Here is an 18,288-nt window from a genome sequence, read left to right as displayed (position 1 = left end):
CGTAAACCATCTCATCGTGAAATCTCGCTCATGACAAGCGTCGTTTAGAAAAGGGATTGAAATAGGTTTACTAGGCTGGGGTGGGGTGGGGAGAGAGAGAGAAGGAAGAGGGAACCTGTCAGAAACCGCAGGCGGCTCTTCCAAAGAAGCAGCCCCTCCATTCCATCACGTCAGACGGATCGCAACTGGGGGGCGGCAGCTCAACCCACCCAAGGGTCCCTGCCTGGGTAGGTAGGGCTGCATCTGGTTTAACCAATTCCACCCACCTAAGCGACAGAACTCGCTTTTTAAAAAAAAAAAAAAAACTTGACAAAGCTGCCAAACTTTCGAACGACCCTGCTCCAGATGCCCACCCACCCCCTCCCTCCCCGCCTCGGGAAGAAAAAAAAGCACAACTATGTACCATCTTGCAAATTCTGACCTGCAACCGCACGTTGCAAATTCTTCCTTTCCCTGAGCGCAAAGTTAATTGTTTGGGAAGCGGGGCGCGGGGAGCTTAGCAAGGAAGAGTTGGAGGCATCCGTGCTTTTTGCGAGCTTGGAAAGCGAGGGATTACGCTGTCTTGCCCAGTCGATTTTCTCTCTACCCCCCCCCCTCCTCTTTTCTCTGCCTCCCCGCCCCCGGCCGCTGTGCGCCTCTCATCTACAAGCCAAGTCCGGTCCAATTACCTTGTATGAAAAGGCTCCGACGCAACGATCTGCTGATTCCCGTGCCCAGGCGTGCGTACGGGACGGAGCGACGAAGGCAGGCTGTCCGGAGGAGAAGAGGGAGACAGAAACAACCTTTGCACACACACAAAAATAATAAAAATCCCACAAAAATCGCCTCCGACTTTATTCCACGCTCGGGCGCTCAAAGACGTCGGTCCGAAGTCCCAACGAAGCCGGGCGGGGGGACTCGGCGGCGACCACCTCCATCCCCGCGCCTCAAACCCTTTCCCCTCTTTCTCCCCTCCGCTCCAAAAGTCCTTGGGACAGACGGCGGAAGAGGGGGAGGACGGGGGAAAAAGAATTAAATTTAAAACAGTAACGAGAAAGAGCGAAAGACAAAAATCAGAGTATCCAAAAAAACAAAAACACCTTTTTTGTGTTGTTCTCCGCGCTTCACTCCAAGATCCAGATGGAGAAAGACTACGGCCGTTTCCAAAACTTTTTTTTCCTCTCTCTCTCTCTTTCCAAAAAAGCAGGACGTAATAGAGATGTTTCGAGTCCCGATCATTCGGGATCCATTCAGAATCCTCTCGCCGCCAAACTCTAAAGCTTTATCAACTCTACAACAAACCCCTTTTTCTCCCTCTCCTCCCCTCCTTTGCTTAGTCACTCCCCCGAAGTTGAAACCTGAGCCGTTTCCTGGACGGTTCTTCTGCCAATCACGAGCGGGGCAGCAATTCCCCTACGCGCTTCATATAGGTTGGAGAGAAGTGGGGTTCGCCTCTTGCTTTCTCCCCGCAACTTTAAAGGAGCGCGCGCGCCGTGGGGAAAACGCCTCCAAGTGGCCCCGCAGAAACAGCCGTGGGAGAGAAAAAGACCTGACCTTTTCTTTTTTCTTTTCTTTTCTTTTTTCTTTTCTTTTTTCTTTTCTTTTCTTTTTTCTTTCTCCCGCAGACACACGCCCCAAATTTTTGCCGAATCTTGACTGCCCAACTAAACTATAGTGGGGTTGGAGAAAGTGGAACAGTCAATATTCTAGCCTATCTGGAATAACACGGAATAATTTTGATGATTTGTTGGGGGGGCGGGATTCTCAGTCAGCCAGGTTTTCTTTCTTTTTTCCAAAAGGCAATTGGCTTTGTTTTTCCTCAAGAGATTTCTCATCCAAGAAGCTACTTCGGTTCTGACTGAAGAAGCTTCTTGGATGAGACATTAAGTCAGAACTGAAGAAGCTTCTTGGATGAGAGGCAAAATGTCTTTGAGGAAAAATAAAATCCAGCTGTCCTTTGGGGGGGGGAAAGCACTTTAGGGACAATTTTGATGATTATGCTTCCATTTTTTGGCCAGTTTAAGATAATGTTTGGTGTCAGCAAGGGATGTTTGCAAGAATAGTCAGTCTGGATATTTTTTTCTGGTTGCCCTGTCAATCTCCATGAACAAGACTGGAAGTTTTAACAGTCAAATATTAGACAATATTCTATATATCAGTTATACACAGCTGATAAGTGAAGGACTTGTCCAGGGGTGCTAAACTCGCGACCTGCAGGCTGGATGTGTCGCATGCAGGCCACGCCCACCCACAGTTTAGCGAAAGGGGGGAAAGTTGTGATACATCACGTGACAATAACATGACGCTGCGAGTTTGATACTCCTGGACTAATCTGTTATAGGAACTGGAAAAAAATTGAAATCAGTCTTTTTGTCATTTTAGGCAGTTTAATTATTACCTAAATCAGTAGTAGTCAACCTGGTCCCTACCGCCCAGGAGTGGGCGTTCCAGCTTTCATGGTGGGCGGTAAGGGTTTTGTCCGATACTGAAGCACTTTCCTTTTTTTTAATTTAATTGACTTTTTAAAAAAATTTCATAGCATTATTTAAAAACATTTTCATTAGGTTTTCATAAAATTCCCCGTGACAATTTAAATTTCTGAAAATATACTATTTGTATCGCCCGCACATAAGTTTAGTTCACGTTATGTAAGTGAAACTAAATGGCGCTATAGTGTGACCACAAACAAAAGAGCCTCATCCCAGAATAGCTCACGCATCTCCCCCCACACCACCCAGCTGTAACAGACAAGCAGAGCTGGTAGCCGGTGCCCCCCCAAACCAATCTATGATGCACGAGAGGCATGCGCAGATGACGATACACGGTGCATTACTGTGGAACTGCTGGGTGGTTAGAAAATTTTACTACTAACAGAGATACAAAAGTGGGCGGTAGGTATAAAAAGGTTGACTAACCCTGACATAAACCAAGATAAAATATCTTTATTCTATAAAAGACCTAGAAAGAGCAGACCCATGAAATACATGGTATTCCCTGGAAGTGAACGTTGAAGACTTTGAAGAAATGGGATAGGGAGAGTATTGACACCTTTGAATTTCGGTGTTCAAAAAGAAAATACCAAGGACAGCCACGGAGGAAAAAAGGGATGATTAAACAAATCAACTTAGAGTTCTCATTCAAGGCACAAATGACCAGGCAAAAATTATCCTACTACAGAGGCATTAGGTTAAGATCTAACTCTCCTGAAAGGCTTTAATCCTGGAAAAAATGGAAGGGAAGAGAAGAAGAGAGTGACCAGCAGCAAGTTGGATGGACACAGTTACAATGGCGATAAATGCCCTGATAGAAGATCTGAAAAACTGGGTTAGGGACAAAAAGTCATGGAGAAAATCTATGTGGTGACTAAGAGTCAATAATAACTTGATGGCACATAATCAATAAAAATTCTATAAATATTTACATAGAATAGAATAGAATAGAATAGAATTGTTGTGTCTGCGCCCCCCGAGCCAGGCCCCCTTCCAGAAAGTGACTCAGAAAGTGAGGGGGAAGGGCCATCAGGACTTACCTCTGGAGCACCGGCTTCCCTGGCTCAGCTCCAGGAGCCAGAGGCAGGCCAGGTGGAGGAGATAACGACGCCTCCATCCCCTGACTCTTTCCCCCCCAGGCCACGCCTCCAGACCCGGCTGATGGCAATCAGGCCTGGCTGGGCCCTAGGTTTCGTAGGCAGGACAGGCGGGAACAACAGAAGCAGGGGTGGGGCAGGCCTAGGAAGTGCTGAGTCATGGAGCCACACCCCACAGGATATAAAAGCAGCAAGGGCTGCTATACCACTTCACGGTGAGAAAATCAACTGCTTAGAGGGAGAGAACTTGAGCTGAAGTCCTGTTTGTTCCTGGTTTCCTGGCTGACTCATCGGCATCAAGAGAGATAACAGAGACACTTGGCAGACAGTCGCTAGTTTGCTGCCAGAGCTGATAGTTGCTGGCTAATTAAGTCATCGCTCGTGTCTCCCGGACTGAGGTGAAGGGGACAGAACAAGAATAGAATTTCTTATTGGCCAAGTGTGATTGGACACACAAGGAATTTGTCTTGGTGCATATGCTCTCAGTGTACATAAAAGAAAAGATATGTTAATCAAGAATCATAAGGCATAACACTTAGTGATGGTCATACGGTACAAATAAGCAATCAAATCATATTAGGAAACAGTCAATATAAATCATAAGGCTACCAGCAACAAGGTTACAGTCATACAGATATAAGTGGGAAGAGATGGGTGATTGGAACGATGAGAAGATTAAGAGTAGTGCAGACTTAGTAAATAGTTGGCAGTGCTGAGGGAATTATTTGTTTAGCAGAGTGATGGCGTTCGGGGGAAAACTGTCCCTGTGTCTAGTTGTTCTGGTGTGCAGTGCTCTATAGCATCGTTTTGAGGGTAGGAGTTGAAACGGTTTATGTCCAAGATGTGAAAATAAAGCAAACTAATCAATCCCTGTTCCCGGGCAGAATTTTTAGCTACCTATTCTACTATATTAGTTCTACAGTTTTCTTATGGAGAAATAAATATGCAAGAGGAAACAAAATTCTTATGCAGATTGTTCTGATTGGCCCAATCCTATATCTGTATCATTTTTGCATAGAGAACATCAGGAGATTGTGCTTCTGGGACCATGTATGCAGGAAATGAACATTTGGCATGGAACATGTATATTTCCACAATGCTATGGACTTCTAGTAGTCTTTGTAAACTGGATCAATTCACTCCAGAAGTTGGCTACATGGTTGTTTGAGAAGTAATGCAAAAAGAGGGGGGGAGGGGAGAGGGGGGGAGATCATGATGAACATTCAAGATAGCCCTTGAAGAGGCACAACCATGAATACCAACTCTATCTTTAGTGTAAGATTATATCAACAAAATCTTGCAATTCTGAAAGAACCCCTTCCACCTCTTATCTTTATGCTCCAAAAAGCTAGGTAAGTCTCTTCTGAAATGCTTTCTCTACTCTCCACTACTCTCCTTCAGGTTCTTATTTTGTCATCAGAGCATTGCTTAGGCTGCAGGTCTTGCCTCTGTCTCCCAAGGTCATTCTCACATACCATTACAGATCATTTTCATACTTTTCCTCTAAAATGATAGGGTTTTCAGTTCCCCTTTGGCTCCCAACTCACCTCGACTCTTCCTGAATTTCTCCTGTCTTTTCTAAAGTAAAAAGCAAAGAGATATCTTGTCACTTCCCCCAGGATTTCCAGTCATGCTGAAGGTGGCTTTGTGTTCTTCCAAACACAATCTTGGTTTTGTGAAGGCTATCTATTTGCTAATTATCTTTTATTAAAAAAAACACTCTCCATGATTGGGGGGAAAAATCCATACTGGCTAGCTAACAGGAAAGGAAAGGGCATTTGGTGAATGCTGCCTGGTAGCTTGAAACTGCTTCAAATTATTTGGGAGGCAAAGCTAGTGGCCTTACAGAAGGGGTCTCAATCCAGTGGTGAAATGTAAAATTTGTTACTACTGGTTCTGTGGCCGTGGCTTGGTGGGTGGGGGATAATGTGAATGGGTGGGTCCGGCCAACTTTTTTTTTTACTTTTAAAAGCATTTTTTCTACAACCTCTTCAGCTGAAAAAATGCTTTTAAAAAACTCTGACGGTCCCAGCTGAGCCGCGCAATCAGAGGCTTTTTTTAAAAAAAATTAAAAGCATTTTTTCAGCCGAAGAAAAAATGCTTTTAAAAGTTAAAAAAAAACCTCGGATAATTGCGCGGCTCAGCTGGACATGAGTGGGGGGGGCAGGGATTTTTGCTACCGGTTCTCCGAACCACCCACTGCCATTGCTACTGGATCGGGCAATCCAGTCCGAACCGGGAGCATTTCACCTCTGGTCTCAATCCCATATTTTGGGAAGATAGTCTGATCTGAACCCTTTTTAGTAAGTGGCAGTTGTAAGCATAAAGGTCACTGAAGACATATCAGGGGAGATATTCCACCTTTTCTAAGTTTTCCTTTCTTTGATTCTGCCTACAACAAAGTAAGGTGAGAGGAAGGAACCAGAAGAAAATTGGGGAAAAAAAAACTTTTATTTTCTCTCTCTCCACACTGCTAAAGTACTGGGGGAGGAAAAATATCACTGCACAGCGGTGTCAGTAATGTTAACATAAAGGTGGCCTAAACTGCAGGAGTTAAAAAGGTTTTCCTCCATTGCATCTTCAAAAGTTACATGGACTAGCAACACAATCAATGTAAGTGTTTGGAATGTTCTTCTCCATCTGATGGCAACACAAGGGGTACATGTTGGGCCCTTCATACTTCTATTTCCCCAAACTAAAGCGTAACAGCTGGGGTTGGGTAAACTCAGGAGAAATTGCCAATTTTCTTCAGTAATTCTTGCCTATGTGCCTGACTCACTGTATCTCATGATGGGGTCACGCCCAACGTTATTGACTTTCTATTCATTTCTATCCTCTCTAGGGAAAACAACAATGAACTCAGGAACAAATATGCACAACATTAAAAAAAACTGCACAAGGAAGGCATTGGGGCAACAATGGATTTATGTGGACAGCACTGTTTAAAAAGCAAAGAGTAGCTGTATAAAAGAAATTCAGATTTTTAATATGGAAAGCCAGAAAGAATTTTGCTCTGATAAATTATTATCAAAGTCAAATAGGACACAAATGTCACGGAAATCAATGCAACATTTTAGGGATATGCAATACACATTTGCTCTTTATTTAAAAAAAAAGAAAAGAAGACAAATTAACATTTTATTTTACCAGATGTTGCGGATTTATTTATTTCTAGATTGTGCTGAAAAGATTTTAGCTAAATATAAATAGAGAATTTATTATTGAGATGGTATTTATATCTTCATCTTAGGCAATGTACAAAGGCTAAAATAATTGTTTTCATTTGTGAATTAATAGAAAATCCATGCAGTCTCAAATAGCTAAAAAAATTGTACCAACTTTTTATGGTGAAGGCCCATGAGTGGCATTGGGTGAGAAACGGTTTAATACAAATATTGCACTAATAATTAATTATAGGATCTCAAAGTTCAACTGAAAGGGCTTTTCAGAATGGAAGGACAGGAGGAGATAGTCATATCTCCTGGCATGTAAGCTCCATAGGACGAAAAAAGTTTGAATTCTAGTTCAAGCCTCCTTGACCTCCCACAATATTTGAATTGGATAGGCAGAATTACAGTATATAGATAAAGGTCAGGGGCTTAGGGGCTAAGACGCTGAGCTTGTCAATTGAAAGATCGACAGTTCAGCGGTTTGAATCCCTAGTGCTGCCGTGTAATGGGGTGAGCTCCCGTTACTTGTCCCAGCTTCTGCCAACCTAGCAGGTCGAAAGCACGTAAAAAATGCAAGTAGAAAAAATAGGGACCACCTTTGGTGGGAAGGTAACAGCATTCCGTGCGCCTTTGGCGTTTAGTCATGCTGGCCACATGACTACGGAGACGTCTTCGCTGGCTCTTTGGCTTTGAAATGGAGATGAGCACCGCCCCCTAGAGTCGGGAACGACTAGCATGTATGTACAAAAGGAACCTTTACCTTTAGACTTGGGTCTCTTGGGACAATGCAAGGACTCTAAACTGATGACATGTTTTATCACATTGCTCTGTCTGCTTTTCTGCTATAATAACCCTCTTAAGTGGGAAACATGATCAGGGAATTTTTCAGAAAGCAGTAATAATGTGCCACCCCACATTGGGTAAGCATGCATAGGAAAAGCCTTATTTATACATTCAATCAAAGGCATGGAGAGCTCCAACTATAATTGGGTGCCCTTCCTGTTCTTGACTCTCTGTGTTCTTGACCTTCGCCCATTCTTTTTTTTTTTTACTAAAGTCCAGATTGCATTGCTGAGATTAATATCATCATAGATTTTCTTCACAAACTTAAATAAAATGGAAACAAAACAGTGAAGCAGAATTTATGCCTACTACTCAAACAATTTGCACTAAAGTAAATCTTAAAGAAAACTAAGTCACACAAGCTAACATTTAAAATACCCGTGTTTCCCCAAAAATAAGACCCTGTCTTATATTTTTTGAACCCCAAAAATAAGCGCTGGGCCTTATTTTCAGGGAGGTTTTATTATTTTGTAGCGCGTGGAGCAAGGCTTACCTGATTTCCAGCTCTGTCTCGCTAACCCTAACGCAGAGGAAATGGCAGGGACAGGCTGTGCATGCGTTTAAATATTTTTGGAGAGAGCATATTCGTGGGGGAGGGCTTATTTTGGGGGAGGGCTTATTTTCGGGGAAACACGGTGGATGCAAAAAAGAAATGGGATAAGGGAAGAGAAGAGAAGAGAAGACAATTTAAAAGAAGGAGAAAAACAATACTGTCCTAATGAAATTTATCTTTTTTTCTACAAGTACGTGTTTCAATTGCATGGAGCACTGTAAAGTCTACATTTCTCTTAGATTGCCACATAAATGTTTAGCATTTGGAAACAGAAGGTGCTCATCTGAACCTGTTCGAACTCATAAGAATATGAGTACTTCTGACAATAATCATGAAGAATGAAAAAAAAACAGTCAACCTGCAGGGGATAATATGAAGCCAATTCATATCCAATTAACCATTAACTCTTGACTTCTTCCCATCCTGATCTGAAATCTTTGCAAGTTAACAGTCCCATAAGCTGAACTAACAACGAGTCCTTCTCACATAAACTTTGCTGTTCCAACCAGGAGATGTTTTCCATTAGGAACAATGACATCATTTGCTTTGCTGATATTGTTCGTCTTTTAGAACAATATTAAAATATAGGTTAGTGACTCTCTTGCTGCATGTAGTCTTCTAATGCATTGGCACTGCTTATTACCTTGAAATATTTATCTAGCAGCAAAGCTGAATGAATGGGAAATAAACATAGGTGGGAAAATTACAAATACCTTGTATGGCTTGATTATTGAGAAAATACTTCTTGTATTGAAATGAAAGGAAGAAATGAAAGGAAAAATTCATTTTTTAAAATGAAAACCTTTAAAAGCTCTTGTCATTACCAACTTAAATTTTACTCTTGTTTAAAAGATTAAAATAAAAATTAAAATACCAGCAATACACTCTAAATTTCTTTAGAGCCATGGAAAGTCTTGAGTAAATACTGCAATATAAATGATAAAAATGTCAATATTGGTCAAGGATCAAGTAAAATAAAGTAAGCTTAGTTAGTACAAATGTACAGTTTCTATGTTAAAAAATAGCACACTCAACAAAATTTATTCTTTATTGTTTCAGCTCATTTATGAGGGATATGCATATACTTTAATATAGTGACATTATTATAATTAAAACAAACTTACTTTGCTTATAATTGAACTAAAGCTAAGATTCTTTGTCCTTGGTTTTCTATTCTTGCAGTTGCGATATTTTAAAAAATATATATTCAATTTACATTTATGATTTGAAACTTTACATCCCTATTCATAGAAATTGCTCTTCTGCAGTTTTATAACTGTATCTTTATACCTGTAAGTGCCACATCTCAATTTTCTAATTTAGAAATTCACCTGCGAGGAACAAGATGCCAATTTCACCTTCAAACCACTTTTCTTATTCCTTAAAAACATTGTTAAAACATTCTCAGCTTAAAATAAACACAAGAAGAAACAGTAACTTTTCTCAACCCAATATGCCTCTTTCCAAAAAGAAATATTCCATAAAAGATGACAAAATATAAGCTTTTTCTTCCATGATATCTAGAAGCAATTTTTTCTGTTGATCAATAGCACCTATTCATTGAAATGAGCTGATTTTCAGGGTGGGCCACCACAAGCCTCTTAGTTGAAGGAAAGCAGAAACAGGTATTTTAAAAAAAACAAAAACACAAAACTTTATCATATTTAAACTCCCAGTGATCTCAGAAAACTTTTTTCCTGCCATTGCTGAATAAAAGAATAACCTCTCTACATATCTTTAATCATCATCATCACCACCATCATCATCACTCTCATCTTCTTCTAAAAAGTGGCCACAATCCTTTCTTGTCAGTTCTCCTGCACAAGAATGGGGTAGCTAATAAGCCTATTAATGAGGTTCCACAGTAGAGTGTGAATAGGTAAATAAGCCCAATCTGTTGAGGTTCAGCAGCGAGGGCAGTAAAGCCATCAAGAGCTAAAGGGGACCGTTTGAACTGAAACAGGGACAACAGCTCCTGGTTTCCAGCCAAAGAAAGGACAGACAAAGCATGTATTCAGAAACCTTCTACGCCCAGCTGAGCAGTATTATCTTTCTGCTTCTTCCCCCTTTCTAAAATGTCTTGAGTAGCTGCTTAAGTAGCTCCCAAGACATATTTTTCCCCCCCAATCTGGTAATGATACATCAATACAGAATCAGGGAAATTAGGATCTGAATACTTCTTTCCACCCTAACGTTCAAAGGGGGGGGGTGCGAAAAAATCACATTTCTTCTCAGCATGTGGATAAAAAACAGAAAGAGGCAACGACTGGAAGAACACTCACCTTCCTTCTCCATAAGTTTTTTAATTCATAGATTGACTTGGTCAATGGATTTGCTTCTTTCCTTCTGTCTTTTATAAAATAGAAGCTCCTGGCAGAGCAGGATTGAATATTAACTTTATACCCACACACAAACATGATAAGGAAATTGCAACATCTGTAACCCTCAACTTGAAACCCAGAGCCCTGTAGTTTCCCAACGGGGTGACAAATTGGTGCCAATTCATATTTGTCCATTCATGCTGGATTTATTTGAAATCTTTCTGTTGGAATTCACGAGTAGACCCAACTCAATGATAATTTGGAAGAATCTATATATGGCCATTGCAATATGTAATCTAACTTGGATGCTAGGATGACATTTTTGTAGGCAAAAGTAATATTGCAATTATGATAAAGATGCCGTTTGTCAGCTGATGCATTCAAGCAACGAAAGAACATATTTATTTCTAGTGATGCAATTACCTTATCCACCTACTTACTTACCTCTACTGTATATACAGCTGCTTGTACAAATGCAAATATGTACAACCTAATAGAAATCTGGTTCTAAAAATTGTGACTCTAGATAGAATATTAGGGCAATCATACAAAAGGGTGCAGTACTCTATAGTTTACAACAGTGCATAGATATAATTCATAGTTATCTAACTATGATAGATAACTTGCTACAATAAGACAAAAAGAAATAAACCACATTAAGGTTTAGCTTAGCATGTTAAATGGGTCCAGTCTAAAAGTGAAGGGCTGATAGCCAGAACTGGGTACAAATGATATCTGACTATTTTAAATTCCACGAAATTCACGGGGGGCAAGTTTACACAATCAGCTTTTAAGGTCATCACAGCTCACAAAGATCTGAGACTGCCACTTTGTAAAAATTAATCTACAAAAAAGCCTTTGTATTGTAAATGTTCCCTTTTGAAATGAATGTAGTTAATGTAATTAAAATATTTGTCCCCCCACCCGGCTCCTGGAGAGTTTTGGACAACCATAAGGAATTCTCAGCAGCAAATTCTTGGCATTTCATAAGAAAGAGTCATTTCTGATCATACAATAGATTTGTGAGCCATGCAGAATGTTTACATCAGCTTACATTAATTGTTCTTTTTTCCAGTAGCTGCAAATGGCAAGGTGCCCAGCACAAAATCCAGCAACAGTAGTCCACTGATAAGATCAATCAAGATAACAGAAGAGGTTTGGGTCCATGCCACAGCCTGATATTAAAAGATTCTCAGATCTGGCATCTTTCAATTCAGGAGGAAACTATGGCCAAGTGGACAGGTTTGAAAGGAAACTACAGCCAACTATCTCCACAACCCCCATCTCAGATATACCAACAACAGCCAAGCCTCCTACAACTGACCCCATTTCATTGGGTTCACAACCCCTAGTGATCATAGAAAAGGAAGTGCAGGACCTATTTCACAGACAAAAGCCAGGAAAAGCTCCAGGCCCAGACAAGATAACTCCTTCTTGCTTAAAAGTCTGTGCTGACCAATTGGCCCCCATCTTCACCCATATTTTCAATAAATCACTAGAGATGTGCTATGTTCCTTCTTGCTTCAAACGCTCTACCATCATCCCAGTGCCGAAGAAGCCCACCATCAAGGAACTGAATGACTACAGACCAGTTGCTTTAACATCTGTAGTCATGAAAACCTTTGAAAGGCTAGTGCTTTCCTACCTGAAAACCATCACGGATCCGCTGTTAGACCCCTTGCAATTTGCATACCGAGCAAATAGATCAACAGATGATGCTGTTAATATGGCTCTGCACTACATCCTACAACATCTTGAGTCTCCAAAGACCTATGCAAGGGTCCTTTTTGTAGACTTTAGTTCAGCATTCAATACCATCATTCCAGACATTCTTCTAACTAAGCTAAACCAGCTACAAGTACCGGAACAGACTTGTAAGTGGATCACAAGCTTCCTAACAAACAGGAAGCAGCAGGTGAAGCTAAGCAAGATCACATCAAATACCTGTACAATTAGCACAGGGGCCCCCCAAGGCTGTGTGCTTTCCCCACTTCTCTTCTCTCTGTATACCAATGACTGCATCTCCAATGATCCATCTGTTAAGCTACTGAAGTTCGCAGATGACACAACAGTGATTGTTCTCATTCGAGACAATGACAAATCCGCATATAGACGAGAGGTCGAACGACTAGCCTTGTGGTGCAACCAAAACAATCTGAAACTGAACACGCTCAAAACCGTAGAAATGGTGGTAGACTTTAGGAGAAACCCTTCCATACTTCCACAATACTTGACAACACAGTATCAACAGTAGAAAACTTCACATTTCTAGGTTCTACCATATCGCAAGATCTAAAATGGACAGCTAACATCAAAAACATCATTAAAAAAGGACAACAAAGAATGCTCTTTCTGCACCAACTCAGTAAGCTCAAACTGCCCAAGGAGCTGCTGATTCAGTTCTACAGAGGAATTATTGAGTCTATCATTTGCACCTATATAACTGTCTGGTTCGGTTCTGCAACCCAACAAGAAAAACACAGACTTCAGAGGATAATTAGAACTGCAGAAAAAATAATTGCTACCAACCTGCCTTCCATTGAGGACCTGTATACTGCACGAATCAAGAAGAGGGCTGTGAAAATATTTACAGATCCCTCGCATCCTGGACATAAACTGTTTCAACTCCTACCCTCAAAACAACGCTATAGAGCACTGCACAACAGAACAACTAGACACAAGAACAGTTTTTTCCCGAAGGCCATCACTCTGCTAAACAAATAATTCCATCAACACTGTCAGACTGTTTACTGAATCTGCACTACTATTAATCATCTCATAGTTCCCATCACCAATCTCTTTCCACTTATGACTGTATGACTATAACTTGTTGCTGGCAATCCTTATGATTTATATTGATATATTGACCATCAATTGTGTTGTAAATGTTGTACCTTGATGAACGTATCTTTTCTTTTATGTACACTGAGAGCATATGCACCAAGACAAATTCCTTGTGTGTCCAATCACACTTGGCCAATAAAATTCTTTAAAAATTCTTACTTTTCAACTCTGGTTGAGTGGATAAAAAAAAAGGATTGGTATATTGGAGATAAGTGAAATAAAAGACTTATCAGATCATACAGCATTCAAATTCTGGTTAAACATCTTTCTCTGAAATTTTTAGATTGCTAAATGGTAACTGGATTATGGGAATAACTTGATGGATCCATTTGTATGAAGTGAAAGTGTGATCAATCTGCAACACAAAACATTTAGAAACTAAATACTGGCATTTGTTGATCAGCCTCAATTATTTAAAAAATGAAAGTCAGATATGCTGTCACCATTTTTTTCTGTTAAAAGTTGAATCAATTTTGAGTAAATGTTTCATATATGTTAAATTTAAGAGAATGGAAGTCTAATATGCATTCCCTTTTGCAAATCGTTACTATGCTGGAATATAAATACAGCCATAGAAGTCCCTAGGTTCATCACATGTATCTTTCCCTACCAAAAAACAATCAACCTGAATGCAACCCACTCCCCATGATGCTTCATCATGTGTGACATTGTACATTTCTGTATGTTTGAGGACAGCAGTATCTATAGAAAGAGGTCAAAGTAATCCAAATAGTGGACACAACTAAAGCCTCTTCCTATTTTTCACATGCATGAAGTACTAACGTACATTTTAAAACAGAAGGACTTTGATGATGTGAATATGCCCAATCACCTTAAATTTTGACAACGTGTTTGCAGATCTAATGTCTCCCGTCCTTTTTTTTTTTCTTGAACCTGTCAGTATTAACTTCTGATGACTATCTGGATAAGTCCTTGCAGTTTCCATGGCAGGATTTCCAAGGTAGTTTGCCATTCCTTGCCTCTTAGGGCTGAGAGAGAGTGACTGGCCCAGGTCATACAGCTGGCATTGTACCTAAGGTTGGATTAGAACTCATGTGCTCCTAGTTTCTAGCCTGATCGCTTAACCACCACACCAACTGAGTCTTCCGATATGGAATCTCATTCATTTGTACATCCTTCTCTTATGTATCACCCAAACAATAAAAACATTGCTAACCAAAACCATGATTTTAAGCTGGATTTGTGTTCCCCAAATACTTTGCTATGAAATCAATCAACAAGAGTAACTCTTCTGCCAGAAGCAAATATTGAATCCATGACATAATTTTTCATTTTTAAACAGTTTTTCAACGCCAAAGAAGGGGATGCGATGGCTCAGCAGTTAAAGACACTGAGCTTATCAGCTGGAAAGCTGACAGCCTGGGTTCAAGACCTGAGCACCACATAATGGGTTGAGCTCCCGTTACTTGCTCCAGCTCCTATCCACCCAAGCAGTTCTAAAACATGCAAATGAAAGTAGATAAATAGGTACCACTTCACTGGGTAAGTAACAATGTTCAGGGTGCCTTTGGTATATAGTCATGCTGGCCACTGGCATTTGGATAATGCTGGTTCCCTCAGCTAAGAAACAGAGATGAGCAGCGCCCCCTAGAGCCAGACATGACTGGACTAGGGAAACTTTACCTTTACCTTTTATGTATTTTATCAAACACATTTATTAAGATTCTGAACATTTCACAAAAAATACAAATCCATTTTTTTAATAAAAATGCCTCAGGGCTTCTAAACTATTTCTGTCTGTTACTATTCCAAGGCCAAAAAGAAGTAAATTAAACTAGTCACAATACTTTTTTAAAAATAGATTTTAAAAAAATAGACATGATGTATTGCTATTCTTCACCAATTACTCTTCAGAGAAGAAAATAATAGGAAAGGGCACACTAATCATTTAGTTTTTCATCTGAGAAGCTGTTGCCGAGAAAAGGACAATTTCTTGCTTGTGAATTACATTCCCTGAAGCTTTATCTTCAGCAATCCATTTTTCCCACCTACTCAGCATGTAGAAACAAGCTGCCAATTACATTTTTAAAAAGAGAAGCTGACATAACTTTGTAAAAAATGCTTGCCTTCCACAAGGGAGTGGAGATGATAGAGATGATAAATTCCTTAAAAGGGGCAGAAAAGCACAATGTAAAAAGGAAAACCGGAATAGGAAAGCAAAGACGCAAAACAAAACCAGATTAATAGTTTTCCTTTTGATTGTTTGTTTTCTGAAATTACCACAAGCAACAGGAAAGAATATCACTCGTCAGGCTCACAATGAAATGGTCCTGCATTCGATTTCTGACAAGTTTAAGTTAGCTAGACAAATTGTATTTGAAGATCCTAGCAATTTTTTCAACCAGCATAGCTAGCTACCTTCTGAAGGAGATATCAAGGCAGGCCAGATGTCTATGGAGATTCTCAGTCATCCAGGTCATGGTTGTCCCCAAGGTGCTTTCCCCCCCCCCCCCAAGAACAACTGGACTTTCTGGTTTTTCTTTGAAGACTTTAAAGAAAGTCCAGTTGCCTCTTTTAAAAAAAAAAACACCTTGGAACAAGGCAGGCTAGAGTTATGCATTTTTTGCAAAGCAAAAGAAAAATTATTTTCAAGTAACACATTGGGTTATCATCTGGGTTCAGCCTTATTTTGATCCTTTTTGAGAATTCTGCTCACAATGAACACATCCCTTTTTCATATTTTCATAACCCCCCTTCCCAGCTCAACTCTTCTTTCCCTTCCCCATCCTAAAGACCATTTTAACCATTTGATCATCCATCCTCTCACAATCACACCTGTGTTTTTCTTGCATTGGCTAGCTAGATTCACCTTGCTGTCTTTTTGTGATGCATTGAATTCACTACATACAAAGCAAATACATTTTTAAAGCAAATATATCTACATTAGCAATTCCATAAGAACTGCATTTTTTCATATAGGATGTAATTACCTATATGTGCAAGGACAATCATATATTTAAAATATGTATATCATGTAAAAATGCACTGCAAAGCATCTCAGTAGTCTAACTCGAGTTCTAAATATTCTAGCAATCCTGCTTCCTATTCTAATAATCCAATTTTATCGGGGCCCTGGGCTACTTACAATTTTCTTTGTCATTCAACAATAGCATTAACTTGCTGATTTCTGACCCCATGTCTGAGTGGTTGGCAGTTTCAAATTCAGAACTTTTAATCAATCTCCAATTGAAGAATTTGTAGGGGACCTAATTTTGCTGGATTTCTTAATTTTAAAAAATATCATTTTATAGTTGCGATATTTATAGTATAACCATAAACAATTCCCTTTCACTTTCTAAAATTTGAAATTATTTTATCATGCTTCCAACCTTAGAAAGGTATCAAGAATAAGCCTGCTAATATTCCAAGTTGGTCTCCATAACTGTTTAACAATAGTAGGATCCTACTGTGCCAAAGAAAATCTAGAAGTTAACTAAACCAACTTTTGACTCAAAAGGTTTTCAATCTTTCTTGTACTTGCAAATCAGTGATAAACAAATTGAGCATGTTAAAAACTTTTGGTATTCATTACCAACTATTACCAACTTCTTGGAGTCACCAAACAAGTGAGTTCTTGTCAAGAACAGAAAGAGTCTCCAACAAGATTATTAAATTTGCAACCCACAAATATAATAATTATGAACTCACAGCAATCAAATTATTCAAAGCAAAGATTTTATGTTTGCTGCTATATCGTGTTCAAATCTGTGTCAGAAATCAAGGGCACTTCTAACTTTGGAAACAATCCAGTCTAACATTTTGAAGGCCATGTTCTGTGCTTCTTGATTAATTATGAATGCACTTTGACTGTGTCACCCTTGAGGCAAGCTGGAGCCTTTGCTGTCTTAAATTCTGGATAAAATAAATATTCTGTGCAAGTTTGGACTAGTTTACATTCATGAAAAAGCAAATATTCGTGGAGGGGTCTTATTGCAAGCCATTCCCACTATCTATACATTTTCAGGGTCTTAAATGGGGAGTTTTGGATCTTGAAGTTAAAAATATACTGTGAATTTTAAAGTCACATGTCTGCTACTATGAACTCACATGTGTTCATTTTACTGAAGTAGATATTTTTAATGATATCTTTCATATCCCACACTAAAGGGCATTTGGATTCACTTGATTTGATGCCCAGCCCTCAGTAGTCACTATAAATAGAATTTCCGTCAGGAGGGAAACCAGTCCCTGCGCGGGCTCGCGGCGATTATTTAGTGGGTTCGGAGGTTATGGGGGGGGAAAGTGTTCCTTTTTGCGAGGGTGGTTCCATTTGCACGGTAAGTGGGAGGGGCAGATATGGTGGAAGGGGGGGATCGTATCGGTCTAGGGGGTCACGCGTTCGATGTTTGCAAGCGATCGCGTGCCCCGATCCCTCTGACTTTTCCCGTTCCCCGGATGGTCAAGACCCTCAGAGCCTGGGCCTTCGTCTGATGTTATGCAACGCACGGTCCGTGGCCAATAAGGCCTCCCTAATATATGATCTTATTCAGGGGGGCGCCGCGGATCTTATAGGCGTTACGGAGACCTGGTTGGGCACTGAAGGGGGCGTCCCCCTGGTCGAAATGTGCCCACCGGGTTTCCGTGCATTCCATCAGCCGAGGGCCCAGGGTAGGTGGGGGTTGCGGTTGCTATTAAAGAGAGTCTAGAGCCGAGGGAGACCACTGTACCTCAGATTGCTGGGTGTGAATCCCTCTTTGTGAGATGGGGTCATAGGTGTCAGATGGGCTTGCTGATCACGTACCTGGCTCCTTGCTGCATGACAGCTGCCCTGCCTGAGCTCCTGGAGGTGCTTGCCGGGGTGGCAGTGGAGACCCCCAGACTTTTAGTCATGGGGGACTTTAACTTGCCATCTGCCGGCGCATCATCGACAGTGGCTCGGGAGTTCATGGCTTCCATGACGGCCTTGGACCTGACTCAAGTAGTGGATGGCCCCACTCACATCGGGGGTGGCACTCTGGACCTTATTTTTAT

General features: G+C 40.4%; 1 protein-coding gene across 15 annotated transcripts in view; it reads right to left on the bottom strand.

The window, feature by feature from the left end:
- The window catches only part of FGFR2 (fibroblast growth factor receptor 2), a 173,696-nt gene that overhangs the window by 129,238 nt on the left and 26,170 nt on the right, over positions 1–18,288 (bottom strand). For 10 of the 15 annotated variants that reach the window (XM_058188390.1, XM_058188397.1, XM_058188391.1 and 7 more), the window contains exon 1: positions 669–1,266. The exons of 2 other annotated variants lie outside the window; for them this stretch is intronic. The gene's annotated coding sequence lies outside the window, so the exon portion shown is untranslated. Of the gene's footprint in view, positions 1–668; positions 1,267–18,288 lie in introns of those variants that run through there. 3 more of the 15 variants (XM_058188399.1, XM_058188402.1, XM_058188392.1) reach the window with 2 other exon arrangements.

Source organism: Ahaetulla prasina, chromosome 6 (assembly GCF_028640845.1).
Source record: "Ahaetulla prasina isolate Xishuangbanna chromosome 6, ASM2864084v1, whole genome shotgun sequence".
Classification (NCBI taxonomy): domain Eukaryota; kingdom Metazoa; phylum Chordata; class Lepidosauria; order Squamata; family Colubridae; genus Ahaetulla; species Ahaetulla prasina.
This window is presented reverse-complemented; position numbering and strand designations above follow the sequence as displayed.